At 36.7% G+C, this 27,149-nt stretch overlaps 1 protein-coding gene across 16 annotated transcripts in view; it reads left to right on the top strand.

The window, feature by feature from the left end:
• Window positions 1-27,149, top strand: part of CDH8 (cadherin 8) — a 1,221,794-nt gene that overhangs the window by 551,421 nt on the left and 643,224 nt on the right. For 7 of the 16 annotated variants that reach the window (XM_084959949.1, XM_021093977.2, XM_084959959.1 and 4 more), the window contains one exon: window positions 21,555-21,622. The exons of 6 other annotated variants lie outside the window; for them this stretch is intronic. The gene's annotated coding sequence lies outside the window, so the exon portion shown is untranslated. Of the gene's footprint in view, window positions 1-6,244; window positions 6,332-21,554; window positions 21,623-27,149 lie in introns of all 16 variants that reach the window. 3 more of the 16 variants (XR_014805726.1, XM_084959946.1, XM_084959957.1) reach the window with 1 other exon arrangement.

Here is a 27,149-nt window from a genome sequence, read left to right as displayed (position 1 = left end):
TAAAGATTAACTCTGCACTGAATGGCCAGAAGTAATAGGGCTGCCTTTTTCTTCCATTTATTGATGTCTTCTGCACAATTCCTCAAAGAGGGTCTGTGAGACCTCTGTCAGCTGAGACAACCCACTTTCCACTCCCTTTCTTGTGGTGGTAGCAGATTTTCACAGGGACATTGAATCTGTGTGCAGCACAGTAAGAATCTATATGAAGAGCTTAGTTGAATGTAAGAGTTTTACTCAAAACAAAACCTTAGAAAGAGAAATGTAATAGTAATTGTCTCCCCCGATTTTAAAACTGTCATGTCTGGCAAACTCATGGCTCATTTAAAAAATATTTAAGATACAAAGAAAAAAAATACTGGTTTTTGAAAATGCCTTAAGAAATAATGTTAGATCATTGTGGTACATTCTAGTTAGCTATGTATATTTTCTTCATTTTGTATTTATTTTATTCTGTGAGAGTTTAAAATATTTAATTATGTGAAATAATACTTTTCAGTATTCTAGGAAGCACTTTGTGACTAAGTAAAGTCAGCTTGGATCCCATTGCCATGAGCTGTGGTGTAGGTTGCAGATGCAGCTCAGATCCCTGTGTTGCTGTGTCTTTGGTGGAGGCCGATAGCTACAGCTCCAGTTTGACCCCTAGCCTGGGAACCTGCATATGCCATAGATGTGGCCCTAAAAAGGAAAAAATAAATAATAAATAATAAATAAAGTCAGCTTTTTATTACGGCTAAAATTTATCTTATGGTTTATCGCATTCAAGTTGAGATTGATATATTAAATCCCTTTACTTTCTAAGTCCAGTAGTAAATATGCAGCAAGGAAATAAATTGAGTTAAAAGCAAAAAAAAAAAATTCATTCATAAAATTATGTCTTAGATATATGTGATTCTTACTATCCAAATAATAATATTTCTTAAAGTAACAAATGCTGTTTATGGAGCAATGTTATATTATACTCCAGAGAATGTCCCAAGAACTTTATGTATAGGATCTCATTAAAATTTTATTTTACAAATGAAGAAATTGAGATTCAGAAGATAATGACTATTACAGTATTTTCAGTAACAACAGTTTTTATTATTACTAATATATTCTTGATTTTGTAGATATTTTTAAAAATGGTGGTTTTTAGTACCTTCTTTCTTCAGATGTATGTTTGCTTCTCATTTAAAGATATGAAGTCTAATATTCCACTCTTTGGATATGGACTGGCTTTAAAAAGTTGCTTATCCGATAGAATGACACTAACATATATTATTTCGGAAATTCCGAGGCCAAGTCTTTAAAACAGTGTGTGCCTTTTGCCTGTGTCATGCTTGTAATGGTCTGTCCTAGAACCCAGCTGCCCTGCAGAGAGAGGTCTAAGCCACATCAAGAGACCGGGCGTGGGCACTATGGAGGACCATATAACCTTGATCCCTAGCTGAATGCCCCCAGAAGCTCCCCAATATGCAGGAGAAGAAGGCTGGATGTACAACCCAGTCAAGCCTTGAAATGGTGCCATCCAGAGCTGCCATGCAACTGCAATTGCAAGAGAGACTCCAAAAGCACTCCCAGCTTAGAGCAAGCATTTCTCAGGACTGTTTGAAATAATAAATTATTGTATGAAGCCACTGAGTTTTAGGATTCTTTATAATGAACAATGGAGAGCCAAAACAAGAAATAGAATTGTTTTTAATTCTAAAATAGGACAGGCCTAAATTTTTTTATGAATTATTTAATTATTCTAATAGTGTTGCAGCTTAGATGCTGTTATCATCTTTGTTACAGATGGGAAGAAATAACAGAGTCACGAACATTAATGCTTATCTGAAAGTCACATGGGTGGTAAATCAAATCCCCGCCATCTGACTGTAGGCAATGCTCTATGCTCTGCACTGCCTTGAAAATTTTTCTTTCTTATGTTATAGAGATGAAATTCCCTCCACTCCCATTAATAACTGTCATCCATTTACCCTGGTACTAAAATGAACAACTTTTATTCATTGTGAAGGAAATACTCTGACTCCTTTCCTCAACTGTGTGGTGTGTACCTAGCAGATGGTGTGATTTTACACTGTGCTGAAAGTGGTACCCAGGTAACAGTGGAGCCTGCATGGTTGAAAATCCAGGGGGATGTTGATCTTCATGGGCCAGATAATGAAATAAGTGTTGTTTGGTTGAAAAGAGGAGTGTCAAGATAAGATTGAACTTAAGAAGAAAAAGACTTAGAAATCTTAAGAAATGAGATGTGAGAATATGGCACTCCAAAGTGTCATTTTCTGGTCAGCCTTCTGAAACAAGGCTTTTCGTTTTGTCCCAAGCATGATGGGAAGCTGCATATAAGTCATTAAAGGAGACATCATGAACACTTGTCCTATTTTTAAGGGAGTACCATGCTGTCTTACTCCAGGACACCCTCCTCTTCAATTAAAAAAAAAGGCAGAAAAACAACAAAAACAAAAAACCCAAACAAACCAAAAAACCCACAGCTGACTCTCCAGAAGGTATTTACCATCATCTGCCATGCTTCTACATGTGCACATGCCACAGAAAATCAAATCCTTATTTGCACAAAGATGACCAGTTTCTTTTGCACCAGAAGGAAATTTGTTTTTCTGAATTTCTTGTAATCTCTCAGGATAAGCTTAGATAAGCTTTTACTTCCTTCTAGGGTATTTCAACAAGAACTCCTAAAGGCCCTATCAGATGGTCCCATAAACAGATTTCTAAGCACATCATTCCCCAAGAGGCTCAGCAAGAATCTCCCCTGAGCTCATTATACCATGCTAAGGGGAAGAAACACCATAATAAAACAAAAAATAAACTGGAAAAAGTTAATTTTCAAAAAAAACAAAAAAAACAAAAAAAAAAGAAGAGGAATGAAACTGGCCCTAAATTTCATTCTCCTCTCTGCCTGGGAGACGATATATATCTTTGTATTTTCCACTTTAGGTTGGGATCATAATAGCTATTGTTCAGTGCTCACAACCATGAATACCAGTGATCAACTCTCTCCCCTCAGCATTAAGCCCTGTCTTACTTCTGCATATATTTGAAGTCGCTGTAGAGAGTTACCCACCTCCATCCTCAATGTCAAGAAAATGTTAGTGGATGCTGCCTCTGAGTTTTTCAGAAAAGAAAATTACCTTAAACGGAATTCAGGGATATATGTCAATTCCCTGTATGAGAAAAAAAAATCTACTTCTATATAATTTTTCTCACCAAATGCTAAGAGCGTGTTAAAGGCAGATGTCCTTTAGGGGTGTCTAAATTATGCCTATTCATAAGTAAACAAAGGACACTGAGACCAGATGAGTTCTCCATGGCCTCCAGAAACTCCTCATAGTTTCCCTTTCAGATAATACACCTAGCCTTTTTTCACTGTGTTTTGGAAGTTGTAATATAATTGTTCTCAAAACTGAATTCTCCAATTGCGGATTCATGATACAGTTCCTTGGATAAATGTAGTCCCTGCCATGATGACCTATAAAGAGTTATGAAGAGCTACTTTGTTTCTTTTCTTCTTTTTATTAATGAGCAGACTGTTCACAGTCAGGAACCTAGACTTTGTGCTAGTGCATATTCTTCAATAATGAATATCTTGACCAAAAATGTGTTATGTATTTCACTACGGTGTGCAACCTGTATGACCACTGATAAACACTGATGGCTGAGCACAGCATGTTCTTATTGTGACAGGCGACAGTCTCTCTTTAGGAATATTAAAGGTATTTGTTCTGCATTCTTAAACCACATGTATTCTTTATTGATTCATAAATGCCTCTTTCTGCCAGTACATATCTACGGTAATCTGTTTCCTCAGTCCCTTATTAAAGAGGTGCAATTAATGTTTTCTCTGCTTTACAGTTATAAAGAAACAGATGATCATTGTGAAATAGTAATATCTTTATGTGAGTATCACTGTCTACCAAGATTTCGCTTTCATCAACTATTATTATATACCAGTGTTAAAAGTTGCATTTATATGCTGTGTTATTATATAAGTGAAATGAGAGGGCATGGGGAAAGAGAGAGAGACAGAGGATTAGTTCATCATTTCGTGTACAATGTTATATTTGAAATTACTTGCCATGAAAATCTGGATTTTCATTTTTCATAACCTAGGATCTATCTGGAAACAGAGCACTCATCCCCTCATAGAAGGAAAGAAGGCTTTTTATAGGTAGTTGTTGGATGAAACAATATAAAAGAATAGCAAGACCCCTGCCAACAACCACACAATGAAATTAGTATTCAGTATATTTATCATAATGTAAGTCAAATGCTGCCTAAACCTATGCTTTTGTAACAATATCTCATTCTATCCAAATATCTTCAGACCTTGTCTGGTGTATCCCTGGTTCTGAGAAACTCAAAACATTTCAAAATTCTTTAACATGACAATAGCTAATCAGTCCTTTCCAGTGTATACTGCTGAATTGAATCCTTCCCAATATGTTCTCAGATTAGGCTTTTATGCCCTTTTGTTGTGGCTGCTTTGCCAATGACATTTTGAGATACATAAAAACCTTTTTAATATTTGAGATGTAAGTGGAGAGGAAAAATCATTAGTATAACTTTGTGGCAAAGATCAAGAGGTGAATGAGAGTAGAGAAGAAAATAGGACATTTAATTAGCTATATGATAAGTTATCAGTCTCTATAATCAAAATTCAACTAGGAAAATAATTTGATTGTCATTCTGCATCTGAGATTCCCAGTTTATTTTCTACCATGTGTGTTTCTGTTGTGGTCATTCCTAATCTTATGTCTTTAGTTCCCAAAATACACTCAATAAAAATTTGCATGTACACAATATGCTTCTACATATATTGTGGAATTTAATCTACAGTTTTCATCAGATTTACAGAAAGATATTTTGCAAAGAAACCTAAGGATCCTGACAAGAGGATGTTATGTCAGAACTCTGTGGGGGGAGTTCCCATCGTGGCTCAGTGGTTAACAAATCCGACTAGGAACCATGAGGTTGCAGGTTCGATCCTTGCTCAGTGGGTTAAGGATCTGGCGTTGCTGTGAGCTGTGGTGTGGGTTGCAGACGTGGCTCGAATCCTGCGTTGCTGTGGCTCTGGCGTAGGCCGGAGGCTACAGCTCTGATTCGACCCCTAGCCTGGGAACCTCCTTATGCCGAGGGAGCGCCCAAGAAATGGCAAAAAGCCAAAAAAAAAAAACAAAAAAAACCAACTCTGTGGGAAAGGCTGGGTAGGGTAATGAAAAACGTTAACTTATGGTGTATACCTTCGTGGGGTTATATCCCACTGTGGCATTCATAAAACATGATCTCAAGTAAGTTACCTCGTTATCTTTTTTTTTTTTTTAACTTCCCCCTCCTTATCTATGTTGATGTGACCAGTAATAGTACCAATCTTTCAGGGTTATTTTGAAGAATAAAATGTGTTGAAGAAGGAAAAGCTGTGATTGCCATGGCTAGCAAATGGAAAGTATCATGTAAATGTTAGTTCTCCTTATTTTAACCGACAGTTTCTTTTTAACTAGTATACCCTTTGAGGAACTCTGAGTATCCTTTTTATATCATTAGCAATCTCTTCTCCTGCTTCTAAGAGCACAGGGAGGTTCACCTATCATTTTCAAGAATTTGGAGGATGCACAAGTAACTAGAACAAACATTTTTAAGGGTCTATTTTGGAGGCTAAGTGACAGTTAAAGAAATTACCAACAATTTGTGGCCATAGACCTTAGCATGTCAAATAAGCTCTGACTTGAATTTTCAGCTTCTTTCAGTAGTTATATGGTCTAAACTGGTAAGTGATATAAACGAGCTTCAGTTTTCTCATCAATGTGCAATGCTCTTGCCATAGCAGCTACATAAGGTCATTGATATCTAGTATGTTGTCAATAAATATTTACTGATGCAAAAATAATTTTGAGCTTTTATTATGCACCAGACGCTACTGATAAGTGCCACGTGTACGACCTTGAACATGCCCCTCATTCTTCTACTGAGAGAACTTTTCTCCTAAATTCCTCTCTGTGTTAGTTTTTATTGCTACTGTAACAAATTATTACAAGATAACATGGGATCTCATTGAGCTAAAATTAAGGTGTTAGCCAGGCTGCATTTCTTCTGGAGGCCCTAGGAGAGGATCTGGTCTCTTGCCTTTTCTACCTTCTGTAAAGATCCCCACCCTTCTTGTCTCATGTCTCCTTTGCTCTGTCTTCAAAACCAGCAACTTTGCGTCTCTCTGACCATCTTCTGTTATCACATCTTCCTCTGACTACAGCCTTTGAGAATCTTGGACAGATGTTTGGCTCTGACCACAGCCTTTAAGAATCTTGCACAGATGTTTGGCTCACCCAGACCATCCAAGGTAATCCCCCATCTCAATGTCCAGAAACTTAATGCCATCTGCAAAGTCCCTCTGGCCATGTAAGGTAGCATCATCACGTGTTCCAGAGAAGAGTGCGGACATCTTCGGGAGGGAGTCATTATTCTGTTACCCTACCTATCATTGCTCGAGTTTAAAAATGTTCGTAAGTGCCTTTATTTTGTTCTGAACTCAGGAGGCCAGTAGAGTACTTAGTGCTTGGTCACCCATTTATAAAGCACCATCATTAAGTCTGTGTCAGTGGTTTATGGAGATGTCAGCTAGGCCAGGGCAAGGTATATTTTTTGTTCCAGTTTCTCCTTAACCCCCACTGTGAAAAAATTATCTCTACCGTTGATGTGCTTAATTACCCACATGAAAGGGCATTAGGCAATGATACCCTGTAATGCTTGCCATCAGAAGGCCATCCTTTATCATTAGCAAACTGCTTAGTGATGAGCTCACAATTGTTCATTGTACCTAGCAGATATTAGGGGCCCACTTATCAGTTTTTCTAATGAGATTTATCATGAGGTGGGAATGGCAATGGGAAGAAGGAGGTGGGTTAATGTTCCAAGGGGACTAATTAGAATCAGGTGAGAGGTGCAGCAGGCAACCAAGGCAATTTCAGTCAGAACCCATGCGAAAAGCTCTAATTAGCAGGAGTGATGGACTTTGCTTTAAGACCACTGGGGAACACATGATGCTCAATTTAACTTTCCTGAACTAGAGGCCAGATAATGTCAAGCCTCAATGTATTATATATTTTTTAAGTGAAGGTAGAAAAAAAAATGCTCATTTTTTATGTGGTACATTGACCACAAAGCTTGGTAAAAACCAAGAACCTTAAAAAGATAAACTGAGCAGAGTGGTAGGTCAATGACAGAAAGGTAGTTATATTCAAGGTATTTGTTTCATAGACGACACCCAGTGAATGTAACAAAGATGGGCTGAAGGACTTTGGGAGACAGAGGAGGATGGGGACCTTGCTTACCCATTGTAATGTCTGTGTCTCTGAATGCACACCCCAATTCAGGAATAATTTAGCTGAGGTGCCATCCTAAAACCACATAAGCTTTAAATTTATCACTTCGGCAAAGTTATTGTTCCTTCAAAAAAAGGTATACAAGGTATTTTAGCTGCAGGGTGCATAACTAGAGAAAGCGTTCCCTGCAGCGCCTCTCTGCCTTTCTACTAAATTAACTGCACGAGAACCGACCATGTTACTGTATGACATTTAGTTTTTCTAATCTGTTTAATGCCATGGTTTGCACATGATGTATTCTGATGTGCTTTTATGTTTTAGATACTAAAAAAGCACATTAGAAGTGCAGTAGGGATTCTTTTACAGACAATATAACTTGTTACAAATTGCATTTGTGGAAAAATTATACCAAAAAATCCAATCTTATCTTATGATTTTTTCCCCTCAAAATTACATTTCACCTCCTGCATGTCTTCTGTCTCTTGCGTCTAAGCATCTTCACTTTGAGATCCTCTTGATTCGTTCTCCTTTCCTCTGTGCCCTGTGGTAAATGAATTCAAATCTATTTTTAAGGTAAAAATCGACAGCACTTGGAGATGCAGTCAGCATTTATGCTAAGACTTGCACGGATGCTGTGGGAGATCTTTTGAACATATTTTTGACTCAAGTACAGATTTCAGCTCTTCAATCTCTTTTCGTTGCTAGTAAAAGTGGACACTGTCCCTTAGCACTCTGCACTTAGTATGTGTTTATAAAATGGGAGCTGAGTAATAAAGTAGTTCATGCCCATTCTTCTCTACTTTCAATATGCATATTTATAAAATTATAATGAAATTAAGGAAAAAATTCTTGATCCAAGCTGTATGTCCTGATGTATATGTAAGCGTGTGTGGTTTATATGTACATGTTTCATACTTTACAGTGTATTTGTACACACATATAGAGATATGGGGGTACTTACCATTGCTTTCATTCACTGAGTCTGCCCCCTCCAGGAAATCCTATCTAGAATTAAGAGTCTCATAGTATAAGGGAGGCATCTCTGTTTAGATTTTAATAACATCTTTCCCTCTTAATTCTCTGAAAATTTTCTCTTGTTGTTTACTTTTATTTTTTCTTACTCCCCTTCCCCCATATTGCTCTCATTCTCTCCTACTTCTGAGAGATAGAGGTCATGTTCAGCCGTAACTTTCTCTAATTTGGAGGACACAAATAAATAATACACACTAAAGACCCAAATAAGGGACTAGTGGGCAGATTTAAATTCAAGGAAATTCAAAGACATTTGTATATGATGCAAGTCTTTTTTGATAGTTTGTTTTACTAAAAGCTGTGTATCACTGAAGTGGAGATAGCTGTACTAGTTAGAAATCTCTGTGGGTCATTTTTCTTAACAAAACCCTTCTTTCAGCTGGAATCATTCTCAGACCCTCCTCATCTTCAACCTTAGGAAACTCTCAGGCTATGTCCATACCTGTGTCTAAGGCTCGGGCTCTTGCAGCAGTTTTAAAAAGCAAGCTGAGTACATTTACCAAAATGGTGAATTAAATAAGTCACTGCAAATGGCTGTGCTTGATGATGTTGGTAACTTGGAAAAACCACACCTGCCACATCAGTTCCAAAGATGAGGACAGGAATGGACAGGTTCAGATCAGGTGCACCCGGAGCTCATTTTTTTGAGATTGAGAGAAATTAGGCCACCCTCCATGTCTGCTGGTATTTTAAAGGTCTTTATCCATGTCATTGAATTGAAAAATACACATTTTTGAATATAAATAAGAGAAGTGTTCTTATGGCACAGCAGGCTAAGGATCCAGCATGGTCGCTGCAGCGCCTTGGGTCTGCTATGGCGCGGGTCTGATCCTTGGCCTAGGAATTTCCACATGCTGCAGACACGGCCAAAATAATTAAATAAATAAAATATAAATAAGAGTGTCATAAATGAAATACAACACCAACAGAAACAAAAATCAGCTTTAAAGAAACTTTAAAAAATTAAATATTAAAAAACTATCAGTCTTTGTAGTATAGTCATTAAGAATTCAAGATCATTTCTTAGAAAATCACAACTTTTCAATATTTTAAATCTGTGAAAATATTGGGAAGAAATGTATTATGTCTTGACAAAGATTATTTCCATGACCAAGATCTATTCAGAATCCTCTGAACACTTTTTCAGCTAGTCCTGGACTTTTGGACTTCTTTGTTGTCTGTGCATTGTCCAGTTGTAGCAAGAATCCTGCTAAGTCAGTCTAATCGGAATTTCTCAGTCTTGTGGTTGCCAAGGGGGAAGGGGAGGGAGTGGAGTGGGATGGACTGGAAATCTGGAGTTAATAGATGCAAACTATTGCCCTTGGAATGGATAAGCAATGAGATCCTGTTGTATAGCACTGGGAACTATGTTTAGTCACTTGTGATGAAGCGTAATGGAGGATAATGTGAGAAAAAGAATATATGTATGTGACCGGGTCACTGCTATACAGTAGAAAACTGACAGAACACGGTAAACCAACTATAATAGAAAAAATAAAAGTCGTCCTCTAAAAAAAAGAATTCCCCATTCTCACTATCTGATCACCCTCTGTATCTTATAGGATTTCTCATGTTCCACAGTCCCCCAGGTGATATCTCATCATCCTCGCCTGCCTTCAGCATCCTGTTAGGTTGGTTTAGCCAGAATTCCTCCTTAGGCCTAATGTTTCTTCTTAGTAATGTTCTATCTGCTGACCTCCACTCCTGCTTTTTGGCTTGAGTTACCAGTTGCTCATGCTGTATTTGACCTTGGTCTTTTTTCTGTACCTCAGGATCCTATCGCTGTGGTTCCTGCCACTACCTCTTGTGATGGCCATGCTTAGTCGTCTTACAGTCTTCAACAAGTATCATCAATACTGCTTTCTTCACAGGTCTGCGGATGTCAAACCACCTTTAGCATTCTTGTTATAGCATCTGGGCACAGGAGGGTAGTCATGTCACATTCAGATAAACAGCAATGATTTTTGAACTTATAAAGTGCCTAGGTTTTCTGGGTCAAGTTTCTTTGATGAGATTAGACTGATTTGGACATTAGCCAAAAAAAAAAAAAAAAAAAAAAGAATAGTTAGAAACTGTTGTTGAAATGAGAAGGATGTGTCAGTAAATAGAAATAGCACATTTCTTGTGGAGGTCAGTTTGGGGAAGAATCACCTCCTCTGATTAGTTTTAGAGTAAAAGAGTTTGACACGAGTATCAATTTAGCAAATTTCTTCTGGAGGAAGAAAATACTAGAACCAGTTGTCTGGGGGTTCCAGGATGGCTGGGAATGGTGTCTGTCTTGCTCACACTCCAACATCAAGAACTATACCAGTGCTAGTTTCATCAGACAGAAACTTCAGCAGTAATTTAGCAATATCTACTAGAATTTTAAGTATTCCAAAGCGTAAAGAAAGAACTTAAACTTCATAATGAAGATGATTTTTTTTTTTTTTTGTGGTTTTCATTTGTTGGGAGGTTATACACAGAAAGCTCATTTTCTAGAGAGAGAGAATTGTCTGCCTGGTGTTTCAAGGTGATGTTCATACTTAAAACCATCATCATCACCATGAAAAGGGTTTTGCAGGTCACAGATTTATTACAAATGTGATATTGAGTTAGCCATGTGGCAGAATGCACTGGTTTCATCATCAGTGCCCATCACTTTACTGTCAAACATTTTCATTAAAGTTAAGATTCAGTAAATAATAGGGACACAATTTTAAATTCAACATCAGTAGTCCAGGGGATGTAAGTGCTGGAGGCACTGAGTCACCTGTGATTATTCACTTTGCCAGATACTAAAGCTTTAGAATAATGACATTTTTCCCTCAGTACTACATCTTGCAATGTACCAAATCTTGCAATGCTAATTTTCTTTGTGGTATTTCTTTGAAATGCAAGAAAGTATAGTTTGATGATGAAAGTTCCCTAGTTTCCAGGTGTTGGGGTCAATGAGGAGGGTTCCCTGCTTGGATAAATTACTTCCCCAAGTTGAAAACATTTTCAAGGAAAATGCCTCATTTGCAACGTGTCATTTGGGGACAAAGCACTAATCACCTGAGTGGTTTCTTTGAAAGAGAATGCAAATGCAGTACAAAGTTCCTTGGGTAAGGAAGGCGTTGAAATTTTTAAGGTATTTGGAAACTATGACAAACTAAATTCCTCATTAACCTAAACATCTTACTTTCCACCCATCCATGAATGACTAAGTATAGGTCCTCATAATTTCCGAGAGGAATAATTATTTCCTAACAACACAGAAAGTTGTAATTCGGAATAATCAGTAGGGGAAAAAAAAAAACTTCCTGGGACACTAGTCTTTATCTCACCTGTTACTAGGTTTGTCATTTGGGAAAGCCCATTCCTCTGAAATGTTTCTTCCTTATAGCTAATATTGATCAGATATATTTCATAAATTATTAGGAATATTAAGTGAAGCAGTGATTCTTGAGTCCTGTATCTGAGAGGGGTTATAGAGTAGTGCATAGTTGCATACACTCCAGTGTGAGACCACCTAGATTTGATTCCTGTTTAAATTAATGATCCTCTATATCCTTTAATTTCCCGCCTCTGTAAAATGCATATGATATAGCTACTTTCTTCATAAGGATGTTGTGAAGATAACATTAGAAAAAACATAAATAAACAGGACCTGGTAAGCATCAATAAACACTAACTCATTTTACCTTCTTATGCATTGTTTGTTCCCAGCAAATTTTCATTTTCATCTTCTTTGCTCACATTTAATACTTCTAGTGCCAAATAAATTGTACACTTAGCGTTAAAAATATGGTTTTGCTACTTTACTTCCAGACTTGCCAAAGGCATTTTAATTTATAATTTTAAGCAGTGTATTTGTCACATATTTTCTCATTTAAGAAGAGTTGCTTTTTGCCTCTGGCTTCCCAACGGGCATTTTCTTAGCCACTGTGCAGATTTCTTTTGAAATGGCTAGTGTTAAAAACGTTCATAATCAGAGAAGACAGCATGTAGCTTGGTGTTCAGCCAGTGAAGCCTTCAGCCTATCTTGTCTATGAAGACACAAAGCTTTGCAAGTGCACCGTTATTTGAATGGAAAGTGATAATTTTTGTCTGAGCAGGGTCGAGAAGACAATTCAATAACCACAGAATTGTTTAGTCTTTTTCTCCAACTACTTATATCAGCTCTGGTAAACTGTAAAGCACTGGTGGATATTTGGAATTTTATATTTTTATTTATCACAGTGGCTGACAAATCATAGAATATTTTCCTTAGCTATACCTTTTGATGGGTTGGAAAGAATCAGTGTGGCCTATTTTAAAAAGTGTACACTCAGTACGTTAGAAACTTGGTGATACTAACGTTTGTGTGATACCAAAGGCAACTAACTCTTTATCCTTACATTATCCTGACTTTCTGATTGGAAGAGACAATTTAAGACAGTGACCTTGTTTAACATTCTGATTTGCCACGTTGGGATAATATGACTGTGGTTCACTCTGGTTCAGTGTTCTCTTCCGTAAGATGGTAGAAATAACAGTATGCACCTCAGAGAATTTTGTTGAGGATTAAGGTAATGCACAATGACAGAAAGATGGCAAGAAATCACCTACTTTCATTAATAAAGAAAACTGAGATATTCTGAATTTCAATATATTGTACAAACAATGGGGCAGTGTATTTGAAACTTGAAGCCAGAGTCACTGATGTTGTCCCGAGTTGTTTACCATATCATCTTCCTGCTCTCATTCCTAGAGTCACTGTCAAGACATTAAAAACAAAAACAGGGGAGTTCCCGTCGTGGCGCAGTGGTTAGCGAATCCGACTAGGAACCATGAGTTTGAGGGTTCGATCCCTGCCCTCGCTCAGTGGGTTAACAATCCGGCATTGCCGTGAGCTGTGGTGTAGGTTGCAGACGCGGCTCGGATCCTGCGTTGCTGTGGCTCTGGCGTAGGCCGGTGGCTACAGCTCCGATTCGACCCCTAGCCTGGGAACCTCCATATGCCGCGGGAGCGGCCCAAGAAATGGCAAAAAGACAAAACAAAACAAAACAAAACAAAACAAAAAACAGGAAGGAAGGAAGGAGGGAGGGAATGAAGAAAGGAAGGAAAGAAGGAAGGAGGGCTGGAAGAAAGAATAAAAAATTACAAAGACGTTGATGTAACCCTAATAATGTTCAGACTCCACATGGATCGAACTCTTAACAAATTCATATTAAGAGACTTTAAGTATGAGATTTCACATGTCCTTTAATGCAATTGATTGATGATCAATTGATTGAAAATAAATAACAACATTAATTGAAGTTTTTTTTTTTTTTCCACTTTCAAAAGAAGCACCCAAGATTTATGCATATAGCCCTCAGAAAGGTCTCTGGACATTTTCACTAATTAGTTTCTGTTCTCCAGGTATATATATATGAAATTCCATACCTACACAGCAGCTGGTGAAAACTGTTGCCGTTCTTTTGAATGCATTATTCTCATTACTGCAGGATCCTTCCTGTAAACATGCCCTTTCATGATCCACCTCCCCCAAAAGTCGGGATTTGACTAAATGGCAGGTGGGAGGAGTCCATGATGTTGGAACTTACAAGGAGGGAAATGTGCAGAGTATAACTATAAAGCAAACTCCTTTACTGGTTCCCTTTTCTCACAAGGATGTCAGTTATCAAATAAATGTTCTACTCCATTCACCGTTCTTACCTCCATGGGTACCTATAAGGATATAACCATAACCTTGAGACTTATCAGGCCTTCAGGCCAAGGTTAGTGATGGGATGGTTTCAAAATGTCCCCTTCTCCATCCATTAACTCTAATCAATTTTATACTCAGGCCAAATTGGATTGTTCTCTCTTCTTAATATTCATTAATTGTCCCCCATTTTGATTTATTCACTATTGTCATTCACATTCATCTCTGTGCTCTGCTCTTTATTGTTCCTCAACTTAGACTCTTTCTTCTTGACAGCTCATGAAAAACCCATGTTATCCACAATATAAACTCTTTGATCACCAGCATGGAATAATGCCTTAGATGAGGAAGCAAGGAAGAGAGAGAAGAAAAAGGAGAGGGGAGGGAGGGAGAGAGAGAGAGACAGAGATGAAGAGCCCATGGAACAAAGAAAAGAAATTATTTGGAAGATATTCTGCAATTAGTTTTTTTTTTGCTTGGAAATGAACAGCAAGTCCATAGAGTTAGAATTTAAACATCACTTCTGCCACTTACTTACCATGTGACCTTGAGTAAGTTTTGTGTTACCTTGGATGTCCATTTCTGCATATGTAGAAATGAACAATATACCTGAAGAAGAATATGCTTAGTAGACATCGCTACCCACAAGAGTGGTTATAGGTTCGGTGATAAATAAACTGTAGTTATTTTTATCATCACTATTAATAATAAATAAGAGTTAAAAATACCTTTTGCAGTGCTTGAAATTGCCTCTGTATGCTATATTCTGTCTTACACACTCAGCTCAGAAATACTCCTCCGCTCTTGTGGACGTTTTTAAAAAGGAAAGAAACAAGGCTAAATCATGTAACAGGAGAATCGGGGGAACGTAAGTGCTTACACATGGGCACTTTTAAAATATTCAGTAATCATTGCAACTTCTCTAGGTGCTTCCATTTACTTCTGGAAATAAAATGTACACCTCAGTCTCTTAACTGCACATGGTGCAAATTTCAACCAATGAACAATAAAAAAACAAAACAAAACAAAAAAACCCAGTAACGATTCAGTAATGGCTGGGTTATTTTTTATGGTTGTATTAGTGCCACGTAAATGTCAGAGCCCTGCAGAAGAGGGTGATGATCATTCCTACCCCATGTCTCTTAAAATTCCCTACCTGCCTTCAGAATTCAGGGGAATGGGAGGGACTCTTTTCTCATTCCGTGTGTGCGCGCATGTGCACAAATGCAACACATGGATTCTTTCCATTATACTCTTTAGGGTGATATTAAAAAACAAAACAAAAACAAAACAGAATATGTCGTAACTCCTGCCTTAAGGAATGCCCAGTAAGAAAGTGAAGAGAAATGTTAAACGTGATGATTTTTAAGATGTGAAAACAAATTAAGTAGTGCAGACTACTACAAAATTTTCAGACCATCGTCTGTGATGAAGACAGATAATTATAACAGTAATAATGATACCTAGTATTTATTGACTGGTTCCTGTATGCCTAGTATTTTGTCTTTTTATTGAACTATGTTTTATATGGGGAAAATCGCATGCATCGTAAGTATCCAGCTTGAGAACTTTAGCAGATGCAGACCAAGAGCCTGATCGTTATCACCCCCTGTGTGTTTACCATTCTTGTTTACTATGAATTGTGTTACTATAAATATTTTTTAGTATGTCTCTTATGGTGACTATGTGTGTATATATATATAGAGAGAGAGAGAGAGAGTCGTAAATATGTTCTTCTATGTTTTCCTCTAGAAGCTTTTACTGGTTTTTCTTCCATATTTAGATAATGTCATTCATCAGGAATTTATTTTTTAGGATGGCGAAGTGTGAAGGCTAGATAGATTTTTCCTGTATGGAAGTTCAATCGATTAAGCACCATTTATTGCAAATATCAAGTGATACATTAAGATTTTTAAAGAAATTACAGAAAATTGACACTTGTGTTTATACAAAGGATTAGCTATGGGGTGGATGATCGTGCAAAAAGTTCAACTTAAAGTAGCTCAGTTATTTTAGACTCAATCACATTGCCAGTAGAGGTGGAAACAGTTTGAAGGCAGAAACAATGAGACTTGGAATTTCAACAGTTTTTGTTTTTGTTTTTGTTTTGGGGGGGGGGCTGCACTCGCTGCATATCGAGATTCCCAGGCCAGGGGTCTAATTGGAGCTCTAGCTGCCGGCCTACACCACAGCCACAGCAACCAGCAACGCAGGATCTGAGCCACATCCGCGACCTACATCACAGCTCATGACAACACGGGATCCTTAACCCACTTTGTGAGGTCAGGAATCGAACATGCATCCTCATGGTTCCTAATTGGGTTCATTAGCCACTGAGCCGTGAAGGGAGCTCCCTGAATGGATTTTTAATCACAATTTCTGTTTTCTCTATCATTCTCTTTCTCCCTCTCTCCTTTCTTTCTGGGTGTTGGCCTTATTCTTCCTTACTTTGAAAATGGGTCCAGAATTTACATGTCAGAAGCTCTATTACCTGTGCTGATCATTCATTTTGTATTTTTGTATACATTCTTTCAGTCGGAATAGTACAAGTGGGATTCCATTGGAAAGGAAACTTTTTTGACTACACCCATGGCATGCTGATTTTCCTGGTCCAAGGATCAAACCTGAGCCATGGGAGTAACCAGAGCCACAACAGTGACAATGCCAAATTCTTAACCTGCTGAGCCACCAGGGGGCTCCCTGGAGAAGAAATGTGAATAATTCAGTAAGATTCTGTGCCCAAAACTCCGTATTTGCTCATGGGATTTTTTTTTTTTTTTCCTTATTCAGTTTTGTTGTGGAAAAATACACATATATAAATTGAATCCATGTAAATCGTCCAGTGAATTGTTGCAGTTGTAATTTCAACGAATCGAACCACTGCCACAATCATGGTACAGAGCACTTGCATCACCCCCAAAAGTTTCTTTGTGTCACTTTATAGTCTCTCCATCCCCCAAACTTTTAGTCATTATACATAACTTTATATTTGCATAAGACCTGCACTCTTGTATATCATTCTTCTCACTGCACATGTTTCTAAGATGCACTCAATTTTTTGTCTCCTTTCTTCTCTCTCTCTTTTCCTTTCCTCTTCTTTCTTTCTTTCTTTCCTTTATTATTGTTGTTTCTGAGAGAACAGATCATATGTTAGTCTGTCCATTAATTGAATGACCTTTGTGGTGTTGAGCGTTTTGGTTTTAAAGACAAAGCTTCTATGAGCATCATGTACAAGACTTTGTATGGAAGTACGTTTTCATTTCTCTTTGGTAAATATGGGTCATATTGGGACTGTATGCTTAACTCTTTAAAGTGACTTCAAAAGAGTTTTAAAATGTGATTTTACCATTTTGTATTTCTGCCAAACCTTAAGGAGAGCTCTTTTCAGTATTCTTGCCAACACTTGGTACCATCAGTCCTTTTAGCTTTAGCCCTTTCAATATGGTGGCATACCACTTTGGTTTTAATTTGTATTTTCCTGATGCTTAATGATGCGAAACATCTTGTTTTGTCCTTATTGTCCAATCATTTATCATTTGTGGAGTGTCTTTATGGAAGGAAATTATCTATTTCCTCTACCCTCTAAATTCTTGGTGGGGGGCTCATGTAATGTGACAGTTTAACAAAAGAAAAGCAAAGCGTGTGCCTTTATTTAATATTAGTTTTACATGACACTGGAGCCTTCATAAGGAGATGAAAACTCAAGAGAAGCCGTTAAACCTGACTGTTTCAGTGCTAAGTTTGCTGAAGAGTAGAGGATCCTGGAAAAAGGCAATAGGATGGAAAGGGTATGAGCTAAGTGTAGTGAAGTGGAGGAAGCAGCAAGTCCTGTTCGCATTCCTCTAGGTGTCTTGGAGATAAGGATGTTCCTTTCCACTGGGTACAGGGAGGGTGTATTTCACATGAGTGTTTGTGACCTTCAGAGGAAGGTCAGAAATCCTGTACACACAGTTTCTCAGATTCCTTCAGCCTAAAATATTCAGTATGCTAAAGTGCCATGTTTTGGAATAGCACATCCCAAACCTTTTCATCTATTTAAATCATTTGCCTAAGATTGTGTTTTGATTAACTCTGGATAAGAGACCTCTGTCAGAAATGTTTTAAAAATAGTTCTTTGTTACTTGCCCTTTAATCTTTTTTAATGGTGTCTGTTGAAGAGAGATAATCAAAAATTTTTTATTTTAATTCCAAATTGTACTTAATATAGCCCATGTTTTTAAAAAAATTACCGATTCTGCATTTATAAAGCTTTTCTTCAGTGTATTCTTTTAGAAAGTTTATAATGTTATCTTTTATATCTAGGTCTATGATCAATTTTTTGTTAATTTTGAGAGTGTCCCGGGTGAAGTAAAGGCCAGGATGGTTACTTTTTATTCCACGTGAATATCCAGTTCTTCTCTTCAGAGTTTGCTGGAAAAAGATTTCTTTCTCTAAAGGGTTACCATGACAACTTTGATAAAAACAAAATTCTATTGACTCTACAATTTGGAGAAAATTGATGTCTTAATATGGACTCTTTCAATTCATTAATCTTAAATCATTTGAAATAGCTAAATTCACTTATTAATTTTAGTAGTTTTATGGAGTTCTTGGTATATTCCATGTAAACAGTCATGCCATTTACAAATAAAAGTAGTTTCCTTTCCTATCTTTGTGATGTTTCTTTTTGTTGACTTACTGAAAGGACTTAGAATTCCAGAAAATTATTGAATGAAGATTAGGAAATTAGATCTTTTTCTCTTGTTTCCAATATTATTGAAAAACATTTAATGTTAACTCTGATGTTAGCTTTGAAATTTTTTGTATACGTCTATCCAATAGAGTAAGTTCCGTCTATTTCTGGAAGTTCGTATTTTCAGTGGGTGTCATATGTTACATGTCAAAGGCTTTTTCTGCGCTGTTGTCATGATTCTCTGGTTATTCTGTTAGTATGTTTAATTATTTTAATTGATTTTCAACTATTATTCCAACTTTGCTTTTCTGGGACAAATTCTGTTTAATCCTAATATGCTATTCTCTTAATATATCATTAAATTTAGTTAACTAGTATTTTCTTAAAAGATTTTTACATGTGTTCTTGAATAATATTAGTCTCTTTATAAGAATGTTTATGTTAAGTTTTAGATATCAGTATTATGCTGGCTTTATCAAATGAATTTAGAAGGTTCTTCTCTATATTCTGAATGTTTATGTATAATACTGGGATTATTTATCCTTATATGTTTGATGGAATTCACCAATAAAAGTGTCCAAGGCTAGCATTCTCTTGGGTAATATTTTTTACAGCAAAATTAATTTCTTCAGTACAATAAGGCTATTTAGATTTTCTGTTTCATCTTGTATCAGTTTTATATGTTGAATTTCTAAAAGAATTTGTCTGCTTCATCTCAGTTGTCAAATGTGACATAATTTTATTTAAATATTGTCTTACTAATTTTTTTTTGGTCACACCTGTGACACGCAGAAATCTCTGGGGCTGAATTCAGACCTGAGCCACAGCAGTGAGAACTGCTGAATCCTTAACTGTCGGCCACTAGGAAACTCTGATCTTGTTAATATTTTAATTTTAAGAAATCTGTAGGGGTAACTTCATCACTCTTGATTGGTATAGGGTTATTTTCATTGGATTGATCTTTTCAAAATATCAGAACATGGTTCAAGAGCCAAGGAGTGACTGGGCAGAGTTTACACACAGAATCTGGAGTCCTGTTCTCTGTTAGTTTGTCTCCTTTCTGGGATTCTCTACTCTTTCCAAAAGATAATACATTTTAAAATATGGATTTAAAAAAATTATCCAGAATTACAGTTGTTATCTGTAGGGAGTTTATCTCTCTGGGAATTTATTCTGCCATATAGGAAGCAAAACTCCCAAGAGAAGATTTTGAAAATGCCAACAGAAGAAGACTGGAGGTAGTATCTGTTGAACGCCTATTGTGTACAGATCTACAATTTTTACTTTATGCTGTGTGGTCGGTGCAGTGTTGCTGCTTTTGGTGTCCTTTTATTATTAATAAAGAAAAATGAGGATCAGTGTTATGGTAAAACACCCTAAATTTCAAATTAAGGAAAGTAACAGGGTCTGTCACTGTTACAGGATCATAAAACTATAGATTCTATATATTTTTTGGTGAATCATGTGACTTTTTTTAGGCTGTTACCACAAGAATGAAAGTTCCTAATAGGAGAGCTGAACTACATGTAAATAAAAGTAATATTGGTCAATGTTTATAAACTCCATAATATTAGTATAGATAATGTTCCATATTGCAGAAATAAAGTATTGCCTTTGGCTATGGACATTGAAGGATTTTTGGCTTTTTGCCTCCATTCTAACAATATCAGATACCGTGCCTCTCTGTCAAATATATATTATGATATTGATCCTTAATTGATCATTTTCTGAATGGCTGATTCAATTAAAGAATATTAACTTAGGAAACAAATAATTTTAAAAATCCATTCAAAATTACTAATTTATTATTTACTATATGTCATATAGACTTATAATTTCTGTTATTATAAAACAGAGAAAATAGGTACAGTCATTGTTTGTTTATAGAGTTTGCTGTTTAATTAGTAAATCAACATTAAAAGAAAAATTAGGGCGTTCTCCAGCAGGTGAAGGATCCAGTGTTGTCACCGCAGTGGCTTGAGTCACTGCTGTGGCAAGGATTCAGTCCCTTGCCTGGGAACTTCACTCCTGCAGGCGTGGCCCCCCCATTTTTTTTTTAATTCAACCATAAAAATACAAACAGAGCAACAAGGATTTGCTGGATGGCACAGGGAATTATATTCAGTATCTTATGATAGCCTGTAATGGAAAATAATCTGAAAAAATATGTATAACTGAATAATTTTGCTGTACACCTGCAAGTAACACAGTATTGTAATTCAACTTCAATAAGAAACACAAATAGAATTGCAGAGTACACCGCATTCCCTAAAAGAGTATCTTCAGATTATGTAAAAGTGGATAATCTTGCTTCAAAGGAGGAGTCAAAAATAATGTATTCTGCCCTCCAGCTTGTTGACGCTACCAAAAAATTTAGTGATGGCTTCTTACTCTCTTTCTTTTCCTGCATTTTCTATTTGGAGTTCATATCTGTCAGCCTTTCTGAGAAACACATGACTGCACACACAATGTTTACTGATACAAGGAATGTTCTGATTCATAGACTTCTCCTTTCTGTCATTCTTTTCAAGAAGAAGCGATGTTGACAGATGTGGGGCATCTGGGGTCAGGTGGGAGCTTGAGAAGCTTAGAAAACTCTATGTGCTCAGTAAAAGCAGGTCTACTCAGCTCATAAGAAGGTGGGATGACACTGAGCTAAACATTTGGCAGAGAAGGAAAATAGAAATGTTGGTATATGTGCTTTTTTCTCTTCAGACTATAAATTGTATATACTTTTATAACAGACCCTAAAGTGCATGGATATAGTCAGACAGCAGCATCCTCATTATCAGTGTCAGTATGTCTGACAGCAAAACAGTTTACTTGTAGGACATGCAAGAGATATTATTTCAAGGTGGATGATTGACATACGTTTTTGTTGCAGAATTCATCTAGAGAAATGACAAATTTGTCAAAGAGAGTTGGATCTTGAAAGATTTGCTTCTGCGTCAGGTACAAATACCATTTCATGAACTTATGTATATATATATTTTGTTTCTCTATGAATTAAATCATGGTTATTTCCATTGTAAATCTTCATTATAACACCATCGTGTCATTAACATAATCTCAGATTTTTTTTTGGTTGGATGTCTGAGTTTCATTTCTGGATGGCTGGACATAATTTAAATTGAGGGTTGGGAAGGTTCTTATTCTCCAGTTTGTGCGTGTAGATTCTCATTTAGATATGCCAGAATATACTTTCTTTCTGTTTTGAATACTTTCTTTACACCTAAGTTTATTCTCTTGAGGCCCTAAGATACCTGTTTTGATTCTGGGCCTTGTGAAGCAAGCATTTCCACCTGGGTAATTTTAATTGGTATAGCCCGGCCAAGCAGGCTTTCTCTCCCTGATGTCTTAACTCTCGTATCAAGACTCTGGGAGCCGGAAAGGGGATTTTTTTTTTTTTTTTTTTTTTTTTTTTTTATCTCCATGAGGAACTTATTGATGGCTCTGCTCTAACCTAACCTGCTTCTCCATACTACCTGAGCTGAAAAATGTTGTTTTCCACCACAATTCAGGTAAGGAGTGGAATGGGCATGAGGAGAGACTTGCTCATTATCTTTTTGTTTGTTTTTCCTTTTATCTATTTTCTTCCAATCATTTTGTCTATGGCCAGGTGTTCCTAGTTTTCTTGAGAGCTGTACCTTTGAAAAATAAAATCTAGAAACTTTTTTCCCTCTCTTTCCTATTTGTTTTCCATATTTTAACTGAAGTTACTGTGTAGAGATTACAAAATGCTTGAAGATAGATGAAAGGGACATAGGCTACTTTTGAATTATAAATCTCTTGCCATATTTGAGAGATATTTGAGTCATACATTGGATCAGGACCAGCCCAGAGGGATTCTCAGCCAAAATTCTTAGAATAAATTTTAATTTGGCTCTCGCACTACATTTTAAGTGTCTACAGTTTTTGGTGGTAGCCATTTGTATAAAGTCAAGGAAGTAAACCAGTGTGCATGGGCTAACACGTGGATGAAATATGATCATTCAAAAACACTGTATGTAGTTTATTTGTCTGTACATTCAGGAAGAAAAATGAAAAGTCTAGGATTCAGTTCATCCATGTTACAGAGCATCTTTGCCTTTAACTGAGATGCATGGACATGGATAACTCATTCTGTCTTCTCTGGTCTGATACTCTGTACATGTTGAAGTGATGGCTTGGTAAAAAATGTTCTTGGTAAAATTTCATCAACTCTCCATTTTATGAAAACCCCCAAAGGCCTTGCTAACAGTTAACAAGTCCTTCAGTTCCGTAAACCAATATGAAGACTGGAGAAAATCAAGACACATGAACTGTGTATCCCTTTCATTGTTGAAAAGGCATGTTTACTGTGTAAACATCAGATTAAACGAAGGGTGAAATTACTGGCTTAATTCTATAATTTCCTCTCATATTGCCATCAGTATGTTTCAGTACCACTGTTTGAGATTCTAGAAGGGATGAACACCGTTAATTTAACTTGGTTTGTGGCATGCCATGCAAAATATTGCACATGGGAGTGCTGGTAGGGTTTGATGCATATTTTAGATACTGATAACTTTCATTTTGGTCTCCAGCATCAGTTCTTCCATTTATTCTGCCCGCACTTACGAACAGTAAACCAGAAGAAACACCTCACCTATAGATTTTTGGTTGTAGAATCAATGTGGGAAAAGGACAGGGAAAGATGACCAAAATGTTCCCTTCTTTGCTCAAAGTAGATTCGCCTCTATCAGCTGTTCAAATCTTTTAGCAACCTTCCCTTCCATCCTTTTCCTCTCTGAAACATATCGGTAATGAGATTGGTCATAAACAATGTGAATTTGGCCCCAGATAGTGATATGTGGGATGTTTGTTTCAAAAAAATAAAAACCCATGCTCCTCTTTCATCCTTTCATGTAGTTTCTTCTTGTTTCATCTGCCGGGTAAGCACGTTTAGATCCTGGACTAGCAGAGCATCCTGGCCAAATTCTTTTCCAGAGTTTAAATGACTGAGTAGGTATCTGTGATCAGGCTTTATTCTAAAGTGAGCCAGACTTCCCACCTCTGCTCCTCCTCCTGTTTCTTATTCTTCCTCATCTATATCTAAGGATATTACTCTCAATTATTTAGCTTGAGAGGAGGAAGAAAGTTCTAATTAGGCTTTGCTTCTAATCAGGGTTTCTACTCAGTCTTTTAAATTGGTGTCTGAATTAGAACATTATCCACTTAGGGCATCTATAGACAAAATGAAACTGATTCCCATTTTGCTCTTGTTATGGGAAAGAACTGAATTGCATGACAGGATTCAGGTATTTTAATTCTTGCAATGATGGCATCAGGATAACAAAAAGAACTCATAAGCTATGATGCTGTGAAATCAATAAAGTAGTTTTATAGTCACACAGATCTAGGAGTTCCCATTGTGGCTCAGCAGGTTAAGAACCTGACTAGTATCCATGAGGATGTGGGTTCAATCCCTGGGCTTACTCGGTGGGTTAAGGATCTGGCATTGCATATAGGTTGCAAATGTGGCTCACATCTGGCATTTCTCTTGCCATGGCTGTGGCTTAGAATGAGGTGTACCTCTGATTTGAATCTTCTGTATGCTGCAGGTACAGCTCTAAAAAAAAAAAAAAAAAAGTGAGAAAAACATACAGATGTAGGTTGAACTCTTTTTTCTGATATTGTGTTTGTACACACGTACACACACACACACACGTGTGTGTTATATTTTTATGACCCACCAAAGAACAATCACTATTTTAGCTACAGGTGGTACAGAGATAAATCAAGCAGCAAAAGCCTGACTTTATTGAGCTTATATTTTACTGAGAGATAAATATGTATTGGAAAATTAATTCCTTGGTTGTAATAAATTCTAGGAAGAAAATTAAGCACTTGCTACCTACATTAATTTAAACAAGTTATTTAACTTTGAGACTCAGTTTTCTCATTTGTTAAATAACTTTTGAAAATAACATTTGGGCTGCCTTTTAAGTAATAGAATGTTGGGATTGAACTGGTTGATCGCCTTAAAAAGCTATTTGATAACTACAATGCAATGTTCTATCAGGGGGAGAAAAAGTGCCTCATCCTCTCTTTCCTTCATGTAAATGTTGGAATTGTCCTAAAATGTCAGATTGCTTGTTTTTAACCATCTGTTTAATTTCCCTCAATGCAAGCTCCCCTTTGTCTCTCCTTTGAATAGGTGGCTTGTAACAAATCCCTACAAATGTTCACACAGATTTTTAATAATTTTAGCAATTCATTTGGAAAACCTTTGTGTTGCAAGCCCAGACTTTAGGAGTCTGAGTAGCAGTTCTGGAGCAACAGAAAGGAAGAGCTGAAAATAGGCATAGGATGGGTATATTGATCAGAATGAAGCCTCGGCCCAAGCTATTGGGCCAAGTTTGAACAGGAGGGAGGTTCTGGCTGATGCTTAGGGACTTTTTTGTTCATCAGGCTTCGTGATGTTTGGTCCTATATCAAGAAAAATGTTTGGACATCTCAAAGTTGATGATACCTTCAGTAATATTTATATTTCCTAAATATGAGGTTTTTTTAAAAAAGTTATTGCATATTAAAAATTTAGAATTATTTCCAAACAAATTTTCCCATAGATTTCCATAGAAATGACTATGAATATGGACTAATTTTGTTCCTCTAAAAATATTTGAATGTCAACCTCTAAATGAAGCTCCCTGAATTTTCTGATGATACTGTTTCTGATGATACCACATAGTTGGAGACATCTTTTAAGAAATTTCCTCCTCATACAATGAGAATACCCCAAAATGTGGAATCCTCCTGAACTCACCTGTTTTTATTGTTTTTAGCAGTAACAGCTACAAATATTAAGTATCAGAAATTAAACATATCATTGCAACTATATAATTCATGAGCAACAAGATAAATGTTCAAGGTAACTTTTGTGACTTAAACCAAAAAAAATATTGAGGAGTTCCTATCGTGGCTCAGCGCAAAAGAATCTGACTAGCATCCATGAGGATCCAAGTTCGATCCTTGGCCTCCCTCAGTGGGATAAGGATCCGGCATTGCCACAAGCCGTGGTGTATGTAGGTTGCAGATGTGGCTCGATCCCACGTTCTGTGGCTGTGGTGTAGGCCATCAGCTGCAACTCTGATTCTACCCCTAGCCTGGGAACTTCCATATGCCATGGATGTGGCCATAAAAAGACAAAAAAAATAATGAACTAAGACACTGATTCATTTTTCGCCCATAACTAATAGCACAAATGTAGGCTTAACACTATGGGTTCTCAGTGTCACTGGGATCAGTCTTAAGCTCCTTTTTACCCTAAGATATGACCCTTATTCTCATGCTGAAATATGGCTTTGAGAATATCAATCATCAAAGTAGAGTTCAAGGCAGGAAGGAAGAGGAAAAAAGAAGGGCAAAAAACTCCTGCCAGTTAGGTTTCTGTTAAAGAGACTTTTGTGTGAGTCCTACTAAATAACTTCCTATTACATCTTCTTGGCCAAGCCAGTCAGCCAGCAATGTTCAAGATTGAGATGATTTTATCTGGGCATAAAACCACCCATAGCAACAAAGTTGTTCTTTCGTTTTTATTTATTTATTGTTTTGGGGGTTTGTTTGTTTGTTTGTTTGTTTGTTTTTGTCTTTTTTTGGTTTTATGTCTGTGGCATATGGAGATTCCCTGGCTAGGGCTCTAATTGGAGATATAGCTGCCAGCCTATGCCAGAGCCACAGCAATGTGGAATCCGAGCCGCATCTGCGACCTACATCACAGCTCACAGCAACACCAGATCCTTAACCCACTGAGTGAAGCCCAGGATTGAATCTGCAACCTCATGGTTCCTAGTTGGATTCGTTTCTGCCGTGCCACAAGAGGAACTCCAAGTTGTTCTTTAATTATACAGTCAAAAATTAAAAGATGGATATTAGTCTCTGCCATGACACAATTATTCCTATATGCACCATAAATAAATCAATATATCATGTTAATTTAATTATTTCTCTTACCATGAAACAGCCTGTATTTTCCTATCTGATCATATGAAAATCTGATCTGTTATGAAAATCATATCTGATCAGAAATCTGGTTTGCCGTTTGATCACTCATTACAAGGATACCTATTTTCTCATGCTCTCTGTTGATAAATCTTACCCATTCTTTAAAATGTCCTCAAATACCCATTCTGTTAAATGTATACAAATTCCCAATGCCTTAGTGAGTTAATTATACCTCAGTTACTATACACATATTTGAAACTATTTGCTACTGCTTATCTTATGTTTTATTAGTAAGTAGATGTTTTTCTCCTTTATCATAGAGAAGCTACTTAAATTACAAGTGTTACGCATTGTCATTAGAGTAGTATTAATACCATACCTCTGAATCCATTTTATTATTCAGTGTTTATCTTCCTATTGCCATTGAATATCAAACCAACTTACAAGCTATGTAAACAAATTTCATTTGCTAGACAGTAATGTTATCTTAGACAATAAGCTATCTTCATAATTT

This window comes from Sus scrofa, chromosome 6, assembly GCF_054392235.1.
Source record: "Sus scrofa isolate SSC_HxYL_T2T_F1_AM1 chromosome 6, Sscrofa_HxYL_maternal_Yorkshire_Landrace_v2.0, whole genome shotgun sequence".
Lineage (NCBI taxonomy): Eukaryota > Metazoa > Chordata > Mammalia > Artiodactyla > Suidae > Sus > Sus scrofa.
This window is presented reverse-complemented; position numbering and strand designations above follow the sequence as displayed.